The 15,900-nt window shown below is 42.0% G+C and overlaps 2 non-coding genes and 4 pseudogenes across 2 annotated transcripts; all 6 read left to right on the forward strand.

Moving 5' to 3' along the window:
* The first annotated feature begins 306 nt into the window (after nt 1–306).
* On the forward strand, nt 307–425 carry LOC146960883 (5S ribosomal RNA). The gene has a single exon (XR_015035349.1). It is a non-coding gene; the product is annotated as a 5S ribosomal RNA (ribosomal RNA).
* Nucleotides 426–725: 300 nt separating this feature from the next.
* Nucleotides 726–845, forward strand: LOC146960884 (5S ribosomal RNA; annotated as a pseudogene).
* A 2,525-nt stretch (nt 846–3,370) lies between these two features.
* Nucleotides 3,371–3,491, forward strand: LOC146960885 (5S ribosomal RNA; annotated as a pseudogene).
* A 313-nt stretch (nt 3,492–3,804) lies between these two features.
* LOC146960886 (5S ribosomal RNA) lies at nt 3,805–3,926 on the forward strand (annotated as a pseudogene).
* A 742-nt stretch (nt 3,927–4,668) lies between these two features.
* LOC146960887 (5S ribosomal RNA) lies at nt 4,669–4,788 on the forward strand (annotated as a pseudogene).
* Nucleotides 4,789–6,853: 2,065 nt separating this feature from the next.
* On the forward strand, nt 6,854–6,972 carry LOC146960888 (5S ribosomal RNA). Its single transcript, XR_015035350.1, has one exon. It is a non-coding gene; the product is annotated as a 5S ribosomal RNA (ribosomal RNA).
* Nucleotides 6,973–15,900: the final 8,928 nt, after the last annotated feature.

Below are 15,900 nucleotides of genomic sequence, written 5' to 3' on the forward strand. Positions count from 1 at the left end.
TAAGCTTTTTCACTTTTTCACAGCACCGACTGCTCTTTGTCTCATTCATGAAATAGCCTACTTCTTTTCTATTCTTTTAAATAGCCTAGTCTTGCTGTCAACCTGTCTGCACTGTGGCCAGCACCACTCAGAAAGCAAAAACAATACTTTTATGTTATAACCCTGTAATAATGACAGTAGACACAAGCTAAGCAAAAAGGAAAGAAAGAACAAACCAAAGACAGAAAGATCCCTTTCTACACCCGGAATTGGGCTTGGTGCTGATGATCATCAAGTTTATAGAGGCTATTTGTCACCTCAGCTCTCGCTTACGGCCATACCACCCTGAACACGCCCGATCTCGTCTGATCTCGGAAGCTAAGCAGGGTCGGGCCCGGTCAGTACTTGGATGGGAGACCGCCTGGGAATACCGGGTGCTGTAAGCTTTTTCACTTTTTCACAGCACCGACTGCTCTTTGTCTCATTCATGAAATAGCCTACTTCTTTTCTATTCTTTTAAATAGCCTAGTCTTGCTGTCAACCTGTCTGCACTGTGGCCAGCACCACTCAGAAAGCAAAAACAATACTTTTATGTTATAACCCTGTAATAATGACAGTAGACACAAGCTAAGCAAAAAGGAAAGAAAGAACAAACCAAAGACAGAAAGATCCCTTTCTACACCCGGAATTGGGCTTGGTGCTGATGATCATCAAGTTTATAGAGGCTATTTGTCACCTCAGCTCTCGCTTACGGCCATACCACCCTGAACACGCCCGATCTCGTCTGATCTCGGAAGCTAAGCAGGGTCGGGCCCCTCAGTACTTGGATGGGAGACCGCCTGGGAATAACCGGGTGGCTGTAAGCTTTTTTCAACTTTTTCACAGCACCGACTGCTCTTTCTCTCATTCATGAAATAGCCTACTTCTTTTCTATTTCTTTAAATAGCCTAGTCTTGCTGTCAACCTGTCTGCACTGTGGCCAGCACCACTCAGAAAGCAAAAAACAATACTTTTATGTTATAACCCTGTAATAATGACAGTAGACACAAGCTAAGCAAAAAGGAAAGAAAGAACAAACCAAAGACATAAAGATCCCTTACTACACCCGGAATTGGGCTTTGGTGCTGATGATCATCAACTTTTATAGAGGCAATATGTCATCCCAGCTCTCGCATCAACAGGCCATACCACCCTGTACACGCCCGATCTCGTCTTCACTCGTAAGCTAATCAGTGTCGGTCCCGGGCAGCTTCCTTGGCATGGGAGACCGTGCCAGGGAATACCGGGTGCAGTAAAGCTTTTTCACTTATTTTCCACAGCACCGCCAGCTCTTTGTCTCATTCATTGAAATATCCACCTTCTTTACGATTCTTTTAAAATAGCCTAGTCCTTTGCTGTCAACCTGTCAGCATGCACTGTGGTGCCAGCACCACTCAGAAAGCAAAAAACAAATAACTTTTATGTTATAACCCTGTAATAATGAACAGTAGACACAGGAAGCTAAGCCAAAAGGAAAGAAAGAACAAACAAAAGACAGAAAGATCCCTTTCTACACCCGGAATAGGGCTTGGTGCTGATGAAATCATCAACATTATAAAGGCCTATTTGTCACCCCTCATCTCTTTGCTTACGGGCCATACCACCCTAAACACGCCCGATCATCGTCTGATCTCGGAAGCTAAGCAGGGTCGGGGCCCGGTCAGTACTTGGATGGGAGAACCACGCCTGGGAATACCGGGTGCTGTAAGCTTTTTCACTTTTTTCACAGCACCGACTGCTCTTTGTCCTCATTCGACATGAAAAAGCTTACTTCTTTTCTATTCTTTTAAATAGCCTAGTCTTGCTGTCAACCTGTCTGCACTGTGGCCAGCACCACTCAGAAAGCAAAAACAATACTTTTAATGTTATAACCCTTTAATAATGACAGTAGACACAAGCTAAGCAAAAAAGGAAAGAAAGAACAAACCAAAGACAGAAAGATCCCATTCTACACCCGGATTGGGGCTTGGTGCTGATGATCATCAACTTTATAGAGGCTAGTTGTCACCTCAGCTCTCGCTTACGGCCATACCACAACCCTGAACATGCGCGCCCGTTCATCGTCTGATCTCGGAAGCCTAAAGCAAGGGTCGGGCCCGGTCAGTAATTGGAATGGGAGAAACCGCCTGGGAAAAACCGGGTGCTGTAAGCTTTTTCACTTTTTTCACAGCACCGTCTGCTCTTTTTCTTCATTCATGAAATAGCCTACTTCTTTTCTATTCTTTTAAATAGCCTAGTCCTTGCATGCTGTCGACCTGTCTGCACTGTGGCCAGCACCACTCAGGAAAGCAAAATACACGTACTTTTTACATGTCCCTGTAATAAATAGTACACAGGGTAGACACAAGCTAAAGAAAAAAGGAAAGAAAGAACAAACCAAAGACTTAAATATTCCCTTTCCTAACACCCGGAATTGGGCTTGGTGCTGATTGATCATCAAGTTTATATAGGCTATTTGTCACCTCAGCTCTCGCTTACCACGGCCATACTCACCCTGAACACGCCCGATACTCCGTCTGAACTCGGAAGCTAAGCAGGGTCCAGGCCCGGTCAGTACATGGATGAGAAACCGCCCTGGAATACCGGGTGCTGTAAGCTTTTTTTCACTTTTTCCACAGCACCACGACTGCTCTTTGTCTCTCATTCATGAAATAGCCTACTTCTTTTCTATTCTTATAAATAGCCTAGTCTAGCTTGTCAACCAGTCTGCACTGGTGGCCAGCACCACTCAGAAAGCAAAAACCATACTTTTATGTTATAACCCTGTAATAAATGACAGTCGAGCACAAGCTAAGAAAAAAAGGAAAGAAAAGAACAAACCAAAGACAGAAAGATCCCTTTCCTACACCCGGAATTGGGCTTGGTGCTGATGATCAATCAAGTTTATAGAGGCTATTTTGTCACCTCAGGGCTCTCGCTTACCGGCCATAACCACCCTGAAACACGCCCGATCTCGTCTGATCACGGAAGCTAAGCAGGGTCGGGCCCGGACAGTACATGGATGGGAATACCGCCTGGTAAAACCGTGTGCTGTAAGCTTTTTCACTTTTTCACAGCAGGCCCGACTGCTCTTTGTCCTCATTCATGAAATTAGCCCACTTCATTTCTAATCTTTTAAATAGCCTAGTCTTGCTGTCAACCTGTCTGCACTGTGGCCAGCACCACTCAGAAAGCAAAAACAATACTTTTATTTATAACCCTGTAATACTGAAAGTAGACAACAAGCTAAGCAAAAAGGAAAGAAAGAACAAACCAAAGACCAGAAAGATCCCTTTCTACAACCCGGAATTGGGCTTGGTGCTGAAGATCATCAACTTTATTAGAGGCAAATTTGTCACCCCAAAGCTCTCCCGCTTACGGCCATACCACCCTTACACCTAGCCTGATCTCGTCTGATCTCGGAAGCTAAGCAGGGTCGGGCCTGGTTAGTACTTGGATGGGAGACCGCCTGGTAATACCAGGTGCTGTAAGCTTTTTTCACTTTTTCACAGCACCGACTGCTCTTTGTCTCATTCATGAAATAGCCTACTACTTTAACGATTCTTTTTATAGAGCCTAGTCTTGCTGTCAAAAACACTGTCTGCACTGTGGCCAAGCACCACTCAGAAAGCAAAAACAATACTTTTATGTTATAACCCTGTAATAATGACAGGAAGACCCAAGCTAAGCAAAAAGGAAAGAAAGAACAAACCAAAGACAGAAAGATCCCTTTCTACCCCCGGAATTGGGCTTGGTGCTGATGATCAATCATCTTTATAGAGGCTATTTGTCACCACTACAGCTCTTGCTTACGGCCATACCACCCTGAACACAGCCCGATCTCGTCTGATCTCGGAAGCTAAGCAGGGTCGGGCCCGGTCAGTACTTGGATGGGAGACCGCCTCTGGGAATACCGGGTGCTGTAAGCTTTTACACTTTTTCACAGCACCGACAGCTCCTTTGGTCACATTCATGAATAAGCCTACTTCTTTTCGATTCTTTTAAATAGCCTAGTCCTTGCTGTCAACCTGTCTGCACTGTGGCCAGCACCAATCATGAAAGCAAAAACAATACTTATATGTTATAACCCCAGTAATAATGACAGTAGACACAAGCAAAGCAAAAAGGAAAGAAAGAACAAACCAAAGACAGAAAGATCCCTTTCTACACAACCCGGCAATTGGGCCTGGTGCTGATGATCATCAAGTTAATAGAGGCTATTTTGTCACCTCAGCTCTCGCTTACAGGCCATTCCTACCCTGAAACACCGCCCCGAAACTCTTCTGATTCTCGGAAGCTAAGCAGGGTCGGTCCTGGTCAGAACTTGGATGGGAGACCGCCTGGGCATACCGGGTGCTGTATGCTTTTTCACTTTTTCACAGCACCGACTGCTCTTTGTCTCATTCATGAAATCGCCTACTTTCTTTCTATTTTTTAAAATAGCCTAGACCTTGCTGTCAACCCTTCTGCACTTGAGGCCAGCACCACTCAGAAAGCAAAAACAAAACTTTCATGCACTGTAATAATGACAGTAGACACAAGCTAAGAAAAAAAAGGAAAGACAGAAACAAAAACCAAAGACAGAAAGATCCCTTTTCTACAACACCCGGAATTGGGCTTGGTGCTGATGATCATCAAGTTTATAGAGGCTATTTGTCACCTCAGCTCTCGCTTGACGGCCATACCACCCTGAATCACGCCCGATCATGTCTGATCTCGGAAGCTAAGCAGGATCGGGCCCGGTCAGTACTTGGATGGGAGACCGCCTGGGAATACCGGGTGCTGGTAAGCTTTTTCACTTTTTCACAGCACCGACTGCTCTTTGTCTCATTCATGAAATAAGCCACCTTCTTTTTTATTCTTTTAAATAGCCTAGTCTTAGCTGTCAAACCTGTCTGCACTGTGGCCAGCTACCAATCAGAAAGCAAAAAACAATACTTTTATGTTATAACCCTGGTAATAATGACAGTAGACACAAGGCTACGCAAAAAGGAAAGAACAGAAACAAACCAAAGACAGAAAGATCCCTTTCTACCACCCGGAATTGGGCTTGGTGCTGATGATCATCAACTTTATAGAGGCTATTTGTCACCTCAGCTCTCGCTTTACCGGCCATACCACCCTGAACTAACGCCCGATCTCGTCTGAATCTCGGAAGCTAAGCAGGGTCGGGCCCGGTCAGTACTTGGAATGGGAGACCGCCTGGGAATACCGGGTGCAGTAAGCTATTTTCACTTTTTCATCACAGCACACAGACTGCTCTTTAGTCTCATTCATATGAAATAGCCTACTTCTTTTCCATTCATTTTAAAATGAGCCTAGTCTTGCTGTCAACCCTGTCTGCACTAAGGTGGCCAGCACCACTCAGAAAGCAAAAACAATACTTTTATGTTATAACCCCCTGTTATAAAGACAGCAGACACAAGCTAAGCAAAAAGGAAAGAAAGAACAAAACCAAAGAACAGAAAGATTCCCTTTCTACACCCGGAATTGGGATTGGTGCTGATGATCATCAAGTATATAGAAGGCTATTTTGACACCTCAGCTCTCGCTTACGCCGGCCCTACCCCCTTAAACACGCCCAATTCTCGTCTGATCTCGGAAGCTAAGCAGGGTCGGTCCCGGTCAGTACTTGGATGGGAGAACCGCCTGGGAATACCGGGTGCTGTAAGCTTTTTCACTTTTTCACTAGCACCGACTGCTCTTTGTCCTCATTCATGAAATAGCCTACTATCTTTTCTATTCTTTTTATAATAGCCTAGTCTTGCTGTCACACCTGTCTGCACTGTGGCCAGCACCACTCAGAAAGCAAAAACAATACTTTAATGTTATAACCCTGTAATAATGACAGTAGAACAACAAGCTAAGCAAAAAGGAAAGAAAAAACAAACCAAAGACCAGAAAGATCCCTTTCTACACCCTGAATTGGGCTTGGTGCTGATGAATCATCAACTTTATAGAGGCTATTTGTCCACCTCAGCTCTCAGCTTACGGCCATACCACCCTGAACAACCGCCCGAATCTCGTCTGATCTCGGAAGCTAAGCAAAGGTCGGAGCCCGGTCAGTAACTATGGATGGGAGACCGCCTGGGAATACCGGGTGCTGTAAGCTTTTATCACTTTTTCACAGCACCGACTGCTCTTTGTCTCATTCCATGAAATTAGCCTTACTTCTTTTCACTTCTTTTTAAATAGCCTAGTCTTGCTGTCAACCTGTCTGCACTGTGCCCAGCAACCACTCAGAAAGCAAAAAACAATACTTTTATGGCCCTGTAATAATGAACAGTAGACACAAGCAAAGAAAAAAGGAAAGAAAGAACAAACCAAAGACAGAAAGATCCCTTTCTACACACCGAAAATGGGGGTTTTCTTGGTGCTGATGATCATCAGTTTTATAGAGGAGGCTATTTTGTCACCTCAGCTCTCGCTAACGGCCATACCAACCCTGAACACGCCCGATCTCGTCTGATCTCGGAAGCTAAAGCATGGTCTGGCCCGGTCAGAACTAGGGATGGGAGAACCGCCTGGGAATACCGGGTGCTTTAAGCCTTTTTCACTTTTTCACAGCACCGACTGCTCTTTGTCTCAATTCATGAAAATTAGACTACTTGTTTTCTATTCTTTTAAATAGCCCTAGTCTTGCCTGTCAACCTGTCTGCACTGTGGCCAGCTACAACTCAGAAAGCAAAAACAATACTTTTATGTTATAACCCTGTAATAATGACAGTAGACACAAGCTAAGCAAAAAGGAAAGAAAGAACAAACCAAAGACAGAAAGATCCCTTTCTACACCCGGAATTGGGCTTGGTGCTGATGATCATCAACTTTATAGAGGCTATTTGTCACCTCAGCTCTCGCTTACGGCCATACCACCCTGAACACGCCCGATCTCGTCTGATCTCGGAAGCTAAGCAGGGTCGGGCCCGGTCAGTACTTGGATGGGAGACCGCCTGGGAATACCGGGTGCTGTAAGCTTTTTCACTTTTTCACAGCACCGACTGCTCTTTGTCTCATTCATGAAATAGCCTACTTCTTTTCTATTCTTTTAAATAGCCTAGTCTTGCTGTCAACCTGTCTGCACTGTGGCCAGCACCACTCAGAAAGCAAAAACAATACTTTTATACCCTGTAATAATGACAGTAGACACAAGCTAAGCAAAAAGGAAAGAAAGAACGAACCAAGGACAGAAAGATCCCTTTCTACACCCGGAATTGGGCTTGCCCTTACGAAAGAAAAATATATTGCAATATATTAGAAAATATCATGTGATATATTAGGCAATATATTCCCATATATGGGATTTAATTTTTATATTTTCCAATATATTGCAATATATGCATGGATCATATATGTGTATATATTGAGAAATATATTGAAATAAAGACCAAAAAGGCACTATATTTTTAAATATTTTATATATTTATATATATATGCATGGATCATATATGTGTATATATTGAAAAATATATTGAAATCAAGGCCAAAAAGGCACTATATTTTTTTAATGTTTTATATATTTTCATATATATGCATGGATCATATATGTGTATATATTGAAAAATATATTGAGATCAAGGCCAAAAAGGCACTATATTTTTTAAATGTTTATATTTTATACAACATACACACACACACACACACACACACACACACACACACACACACACACAAAAAAAATATAGTATATAGTATAGTATATGTGTATATTTATAACCCCCCCCTGTAACAAGTTAAGTAATTTATCTAACATCACAATTAGTCCGAAGCTGAAGGTAAAAATTCAATTAAAGTAAATATCCTGCATAGTTCTCCTCCTCTGTGTCCTCTGATCAGAGCGGTGACCCTAGCAACGGTGTGTTTTACTTAGCAATGGTCTGTGAACCGATTGCAGGTCAGGAATTATTTTTTTTATTAGATATAAAAATAAAAAATAAAATGTTACCACAATGAAACAAAATCCATTGGCTGTCTCATCGTGAGCATTTGAACATGATTGGTTGATCTGACTGACATAATGGCTCTTGGCCAATGACAGCTGTGCGCGCCTTTCCGGCGCCAAATTTGAAAATAACCGTTACTGCTGCTGTGAAACGGGAACCGCCGCGACGCACTTCAGTCGTTCAAGAATGACCGGTCATGTGGATTATTTTTACGATACGGATAAATGGACAAACAGTCGGCTGGAACCTGGTCCTAGCGAGAGCTTGAGTGAATTTAAATCCTGCAAAAAATACCAGGTAAGATATTTCTCTGTTATTATTGTGGCGTTGTTGGTGTCAGGGATTCAAACGAGGCAGGCTCTGGTGAGAGGGAGGGAGGGGGGCTGTGTAACGTTAACGGATGTGAAGTCCTGGACATGTCTCGACATGTCACCATGGAGGGTTTTTTTTTCTTATTCTCCTTGTTCTAACCAACGGTGAGGAGGATGTTTCAGCCGGTACATGGCTTCATTAACGTGTTACAGAGAAAAGGGTTAGAAAGAAAAGAGAGAAAAGCTAATCGCCTTTAGCACATGAGCTATCCGGCTTTCAACCCCGTAGTAGCATTCTAGCGAGCGGCTAACTGGTAGCGTTAGCGGCTAACTGGTAGCATTAGCCACCGGTGTAGGCACCAAATGTGGAGGCTCCAGGCTGCCAAAACCGCCCTGACTAATCTGATGTTTGTTAAATCTACAAAACGAATTACCGAACAAACACCACCACTTCTGTGTGCACGCCTCTGCAACTAGTCATGGCTATCGTAGCCGTTAGCTTAGCTGCTGCTGACAGCTAACAGCAGCAGCTAAGCTAACACCAGGACGTCAGCTGTTAAAACCCTCCCGTTGTCGGACACAACATGAAACTACTCCAATTAGCTCAGTCATGTTGTAACAAAGATATCTGCTGGAAAAAATATTTTTTTCATGGGCTGTTTATTAGTTATTCCAGTTATTTAAGACACTGTTTTGAACACTGTGTAAACATAAGTGAAAGTTCCTTTAGAACAGTGGTTCCCAAAGGGGGGGGGGGGGGGTAAACCGGCTTCGGAATGTGTTTTATTTTGAAAATTAACCGGATTCTTCCGCTGTTTCTTTGTGCGACTTCCTGCCCGGCTTGACAGGCTCGCTCGCGGCCATAGCTCGCGGCTCGCGCGCCGCGCCGCTGCTGCTGTGAACCGGAGCGACGTGGCTCCGGTGTGACACAGTCGTTAACATCAAAGGGCTCCGCTTCTCGCTACTCGCGGCGCGCGCGTGTGTGTGTGTGTGAGAACCACTGCTTTAGAAAACGCACTCTGCTGCAGAAGAAAACAACATGAACTCTGCTAGTAACAGAAACTAGAAAATTTCCTCTCGGGAAATTTTGAATGGGCCACGGGAGCTACTGCGGGTTGTGCCATCTCTGTCAACATGGGAATCAAACCCACGATCTTAAGGTCAAGACAGAGCTGATCAGACAGACATGATCATCTTTCTATAAGCACTGATATGGAGGAGCTGTAACCACATTAGGTTACCTGTGTGTGTGTGTGTGTGTGTGTGTGTGTGTGTGTGTGTGTGTGTGTGTGTGTGTGTGTGTGTGTGTGTGTGTGTAACTGTAATCACATGAAGCTGGCTCTAGAGTCTGTGTGTGTGTTGTAGTTAGTTAGTAGCTGCATCCTGTGTCAGTCTGATTTAGCTGTGTCTGTGTTTATAAACATTTAAACGAGCGCCAGGTGGATTGTTTATGAAGTTAACGAGCTCTGGCCTGAGGATCAAAGAGGTTACCACGGCGATAGGGGCCCCCGCAGGCTGAGACAGACAGAAACGTGGAGAAAAACAGCCATTTTCTGCCTCTAAACCGGTCTCACAATTAGGCTTAGCATGACAAAACGGTAACTCCTATCAGAACAAAACACAGATCAACGTTGCTCTAAGGACTTACTGAAAATTTCGGTACGATTTGGTGTTTCTACAGTAAATATTTTGGCGACGCTGGCAGTTTTAAAACATTAGGCCGTTCTGCTCCTCTCAGAAAATATTTGTATTGGACTCAATGAGGAGCAGGGACAGACGTGGCCGCACTCAGAGGCTGATTCTGTAAGTTCTGTAAGTCTCTCTGATATTTTGAGCACATGACATGAGAGATAACAAGTTTGTCTTACAAATTCTGAAAAAATTATGTCTGTAGAGTGTAAATTGTGGCCGTGCTCACAGTTTATCCAGAAAAAATACAGAATGTTTCTTCACTCTCTCCCACTCTAACTGATGATGTCACGCACTCTGACACGAACATTCTATGCAATACACACCCATTATAAACTCATAATTTCTCCAAAAATGATCATGGTCATTGATCAGGGATTGATCAAAAACTATATGACCTATCAAAACGTGGAGTAATACGACAATACACAAGACTTGTGTCTACTGTTTAAAGTTTAAATGGAGTCTCTAGGTGAAAGTATGCCTGAGCAGTAGACTTTTGTTAAACTCCAATGATTGGTCTTTTTCGCTCTTTTTTTCCCGCCCGTCCCATTGACTTACATGCAAAAATTTTGCGCAGTAAATCGCGACTTACGTCGCGAATAATTCGTACACTGTTGAGAAAAGTAATAGCACACCGATCCCGATCAGGACGCACATTTTGATATATAATTTGTCCTGCAACTCTTCGAGTTGCAGGACTAGTAGCGAACCGAAAGTTGGCCGGAAGTGGAAAAATAACTAGAAAAAGATAGCATTTCCTGCAGAAAATGCGTGTGAATGCTGAAAGCAGCTGTACGCTGTTGCTGAAGCAATGCTGAATGAGCTGAAGAAATTGTTGAATCAATGCTAAATTAGTTGACGAAACTGCTAAAGCAATGTTGAAAAGACTAATGCTAGAGTAGAGTAGAGTAGAGAGTAGAGGAATACTTTATTCATCCCTAGGAGGGAAAAAGCTGAAACATATAACTTGTAGTGTGAGATGAATGCCTTTTTAAAGGTAAAAAGCAGTAGAAATGCTAAAGGGAGAAGAAAACATTGAAATTCTGCATGTTTAAATGTAATGGTTAAATAGTTGAAATCTGTAGCTAACCTGACAGGAAGGACAACTGATGAACCAGCACTAACATAGCTGAAGCAATGGCTGAGAATATATTTAAAAGTAGAAGATGTGAGACTTTGTATGAAATGGCTGGAAATTACTTGAATTGTCAAAGAAGAGTTTGAAAAATTCCTGAATTTGGAAAAAAGTTAATGCCTACTGAAATACATTGTAAACTGACAGCAGAAGAACATTGTTGAAGAATATAGATCATTAGCATTAGCTGAGGAGTAGAACATGTAAACAGCGGGTTTAATGGTGTGAAATGGTTGAGAAGAGCCTCAGTAGTTTAGGATACGTGTAAAACAATGTGTTCAACATGACCAAAATGGGGAAATGTGTATTTTCAGTTTAAATAGCTAAAGAACAAAATTAACAGCAACGAGTCCATTAACTACAACAGGAAGATAGAGAGGTACACAAAACAGTCAGACAACTGTAGGAAAAGTGTGTGTGTGTGTGTGTGTGTGTGGTAGTTAGTGTGTGTCCGTGTGTGTGTGTGTGTGTGTGTGTGTGTGTGTGTGGTAGTTAGTGTGTGTCCGTGTGTGTGTGTGTGTGTGTGTGTGTGTGTGTATGGTGAGTGTGTGTCCATTTGTGTGTGAGTGTGTGTCCGTGTGTGTGTGTGTGTGTGTGTGTGTGTGTGTGGTAGTTAGTGTGTGTCCATTTGTGTGTGTGTGTTGGATTTGTGTGCATGGTGAGTGTGTGTGTCCATTTGTGTGTGTGTGTGTTGGATGTGTGTGTATGGTGAGTGTGTGTCCATTTTTGTGTATGTGTGTGTGTGTGTGTGTGGTAGTTAGTGTGTGTCCATCGGTGTGTGTGTGTGTGTGTGTGTGTGTGTGTGACACTGACAGACTGAGAGAGAATGTGTGTGATAGATATATGAATTGTTGAAATAGCACAAAGTATGAAGGAGGAGTTAGATCCTGAAAAAGAGCGGAAGAAGTAAGAATAATAATTAGATAGATAGATAGATAGATAGATAGATAGATAGATAGATAGATAGATAGATAGATAGATAGATAGATAGATAGATAGATAGATAGACAGATAGATAGATAGATAGATAGATAGATAGATAGATAGATAGATAGATAGATAGATAGATAGATAGATAGACAGACAGACAGACAGACAGACAGACAGACGGACAAAGAGAGAGAGACAGATAGAGAGGGTGACACACACCCACAGATAGATAGATAGATAGATAGATAGATAGATAGATAGATAGATAGATAGATAGATAGATAGATAGATAGATAGATAGATAGATAGATAGATAGATAGATAGATAGATAGATAGATAGATAGAGAGAGACAGACAGACAGACAGACCATGCCACAGCATGGTGGCAGCTTTAACCATAGGCTTTAACTGCTCTGTGACACCCTCAAACAGATCTAATGTACGACAAATCTGTACTTAGTACGAGCAAAAGGTTTACATTTTCCGAACCATAAGACCTTGCTGAACGCGTCCGTGTCACTTTGGTGTTTCTAGAGTAAAAATTGTTGATTGTGTCGCAGGTTGGAAACTTTGGGACGTTTAGAAAATCAGCGACTACTTTTGAATGGGAGTCAATGAGAGGAGAGAGGGAAATGGCTGCACTCAGAGGCTCCCAGTTTAAATTGTGTTTGTCTCTCTGGTTTTTTGAGCACATGAAGAGATCGAGGATGAGCTTGTCCACAAGCACGCCCGAAATTATGTGTGTAGAGTGTAATCTGTGGCCGTGCTGACAGGATAGAGAGAAAAATGTGAGAGGATTTTTAGACCCTCTGTCACTCTACCAACTGCCAACGTCCGAACATTCCGTCCCATTGACTTTCATGTTAAATCTGAATTTTGTCAGAAATTTTAATGATTTTAAAACTATACATATATCTGAAACTGTTGAAGATATCAATAAGCTGAGATATAGCTGAATAGTTGAAAGGTTTGTGAACAGTTTAAAAGTTGAATGAAGTCTGTAGCTGAAAGTATGCTGAAGCTATTAGAGGCTGAATGAAGCAGAAGATTTGAAGAGTTTGAAGACTGTTTCAATGTATTTCCTATGAGAGAAAAATTGCACAAAAAGTTAAATATTTTAAAAAGTATAAATAGTATGAAAGAGAAAAATAATAGCATAAATGTCCTGAAAAAGCTGCACGTTTTGATATATGAATTGTTGAAATAGCACAAAGTATGAAGAAGGAGTTAAACGCAGAAAAAGGGTGGAAGAAGTAAGAATAACTAGAAAAAGATAGCATTTCCTGCAGAAAATGCGTGTGAATGCTGAAAGCAGCTGAACGCTGTTGCTGAAGCAATGCTGAATGAGCTGAAGAAATTGTTGAATCAACGCTAAATTAGCTGAAGAAACTGCTAAAGCAATGTTGAAAAGACTAATGCTAGAGTAGAGTAGAGAGTAGATGAATACTTTATTCATCCCTAGGAGGGAAAAAGCTGAAACATGTAACTTGTAGTGTGAGATGAATGCCTTTTTAAAGGTAAAAAGCAGTAGAAATGCTAAAGGGAGAAGAAAACATTGAAATTCTGCATGTTTAAATGTAATGGTTAAATAGTTGAAATCTGCAGCTAACCTGACAGGAAGGACAACTGATGAACCAGCACTAACATAGCCGAAGCAATGGCTGAGAATATATTTAAAAGTAGAAGATGTGAGACTTTGTATGAAATGGCTGGAAATTACTTGAATTGTCAAAGAAGAGTTTGAAAAATTCCTGAATTAGGAAAAAAGTTAATGCCTACTGAAATACATTGTAAACTGACTGCAGAAGAACATTGTTGAAGAATATAGATCGAGCATTAGCTGAGGAGTAGAACATGTAAACAGCGGATTTAATGGTGTGAAATGGTTGAGAAGAGCCTCAGTAGTTTAGGATACGTGTAAAACAATGTGTTCAACATGACCAAAATGGGGAAATGTGTATTTTCAGTTTAAATAGCTAAAGAACAAAATTAACAGCAACGAGTCCATTAACTACAACAGGAAGATAGAGAGGTACATACAAAACAGTCAGACAACTGTAGGAAAACTGTGTGTGTGTGTGTGTGTGTGTGTGTGTGTGTGTGTGTGTGTGTGTGTGTGTGTGTGTGTGTGTGTGTGTGTGTGTGTGCGTGTGTGTGTGTGTGTGAGAGAGTGAGGAAGATATACAAAAGTGTGTGTGTGTGTGTGTGTGTGTGTGTGAGTGAGGAAGATATACAAAAAGTTCTGACCTGACAACTGTATGAAATGTGTGTGTGTTGGACGTGTGTGTCTGTTTGTGTATGGTTAGTGTGTGTCCATTTGTGTGTGTGTTTGTTGTGTGTGCATGTGTGTCTGTTTGTGTGTAAATGTGTAAATTGTGTATGTGTTTGGTAAGTGGTTGTATGTTTGTTGGGTGTGTGTGTGTGTGTGTGTTTGTGTGTGTGTGGTAGTTAGTGTGTGTCCATTTGTGTGTGTGTGTGTTGGATGTGTGTATGGTGAGTGTGTGTCCATTTGTGTGTGTGTGTGTGTGTCCATTTGTGTGTGTGTGTGTGTGTGTGTGTGTGTGTTGGATGTGTGTGTATGGTGTGTGTGTGTGTGTGTGTGTGTGTGTGTAGTAGTTAGTGTGTGTCCATTTGTGTGTGTGTGTTGGATGTGTATGCATGGTGAGTGTGTGTCCATTTGTGTGTGTGTGTGTGTTGGATGTGTGTGTATGGTGAGTGTGTGTCCATTTGTGTGTGTGTGTGTGTGTGTGTGTGTGTTGGATGTGTGTGTGTGTGTGTGTGTGTGTGGTAGTTAGTGTGTGTCCATTTGTGTGTGTGTGTGTGTGTGTGTATGACCGACAGACAGTCAAACAGAGAGAATTTGTGTGCGTTGCCATGGTGACGTTGCCGTGGTGAGGTTACCATGGTGAGGTTGCCATGTTGAGGTTACCATGTAACTGTTGGCTGGTGGCTTTAAGGCATGGTGGCAGCTTTAACCATAGGCTTTAACTGCTCTGTGACACCCTCAAACAGATCTAATGTACGACAAATCTGTACTTAGTACGAGCAAAAGGTTTACATTTTCCGAACCATAAGACCTTGCTGAACGCGTCCATGTCACTTTGGTGTTTCTAGAGTAAAAATTGTTGATTGGGTCGCAGGTTGGAAACTTTGGGACGTTTAGAAAATCAGCGCCTACTTTTGAATGGGAGTCAATGAGAGGAGAGAGGGAAATGGCTGCACTCGGAGGCTCCCAGTTTAAATTGTGTAAGTCTCTCTGGTTTTTTGAGCACATGAAGAAATCAAGGATGAGCTTGTCTACAAGCATGCCCGAAATTATGTGTGTAGAGTGTAATCTGTGGCCGTACTGACAGGATAGAGAGAAAAATGTGAGAGGATTTTTAGACCCTCTGTCACTCTACCAACTGCCAACGTCCGAACATTCCGTCCCATTGACTTTCATGTTAAATCTGAATTTTGTCAGAAATTTTAATGATTTTAAAACTATACATATATCTGAAACTGTTGAAGATATCAATAAGCTGAGATACAGCTGAATAGTTGAAAGGTTTGTGAACAGTTTAAAAGTTGAATGAAGTCTGTAGCTGAAAGTATGCTGAAGCTATTAGAGGCTGAATGAAGCAGAAGATTTGAAGAGTTTGAAGACTGTTTCAATGTATTTCCTATGAGAGAAAAATTGCACAAAAAGTTAAATATTTTAAAAAGTATAAATAGTATGAAAGAGAAAAATAATAGCATAAATGTCCTGAAAAAGCTGCACGTTTTGATATATGAATTGTTGAAATAGCACAAAGTATGAAGAAGGAGTTAAACGCAGAAAAAGGGAAGAAGAAGTAAGAACTAGAAAAAGATAGCATTTCCTGCAGAAAATGCGTGTGAATGCTGAAAGCAGCT

Source organism: Trachurus japonicus, unplaced genomic scaffold (genome assembly GCF_045865225.1).
Source record: "Trachurus japonicus isolate A0001 unplaced genomic scaffold, Traja_1.0 AP029864.1".
NCBI classification, from domain to species: Eukaryota; Metazoa; Chordata; class Actinopteri; order Carangiformes; family Carangidae; genus Trachurus; species Trachurus japonicus.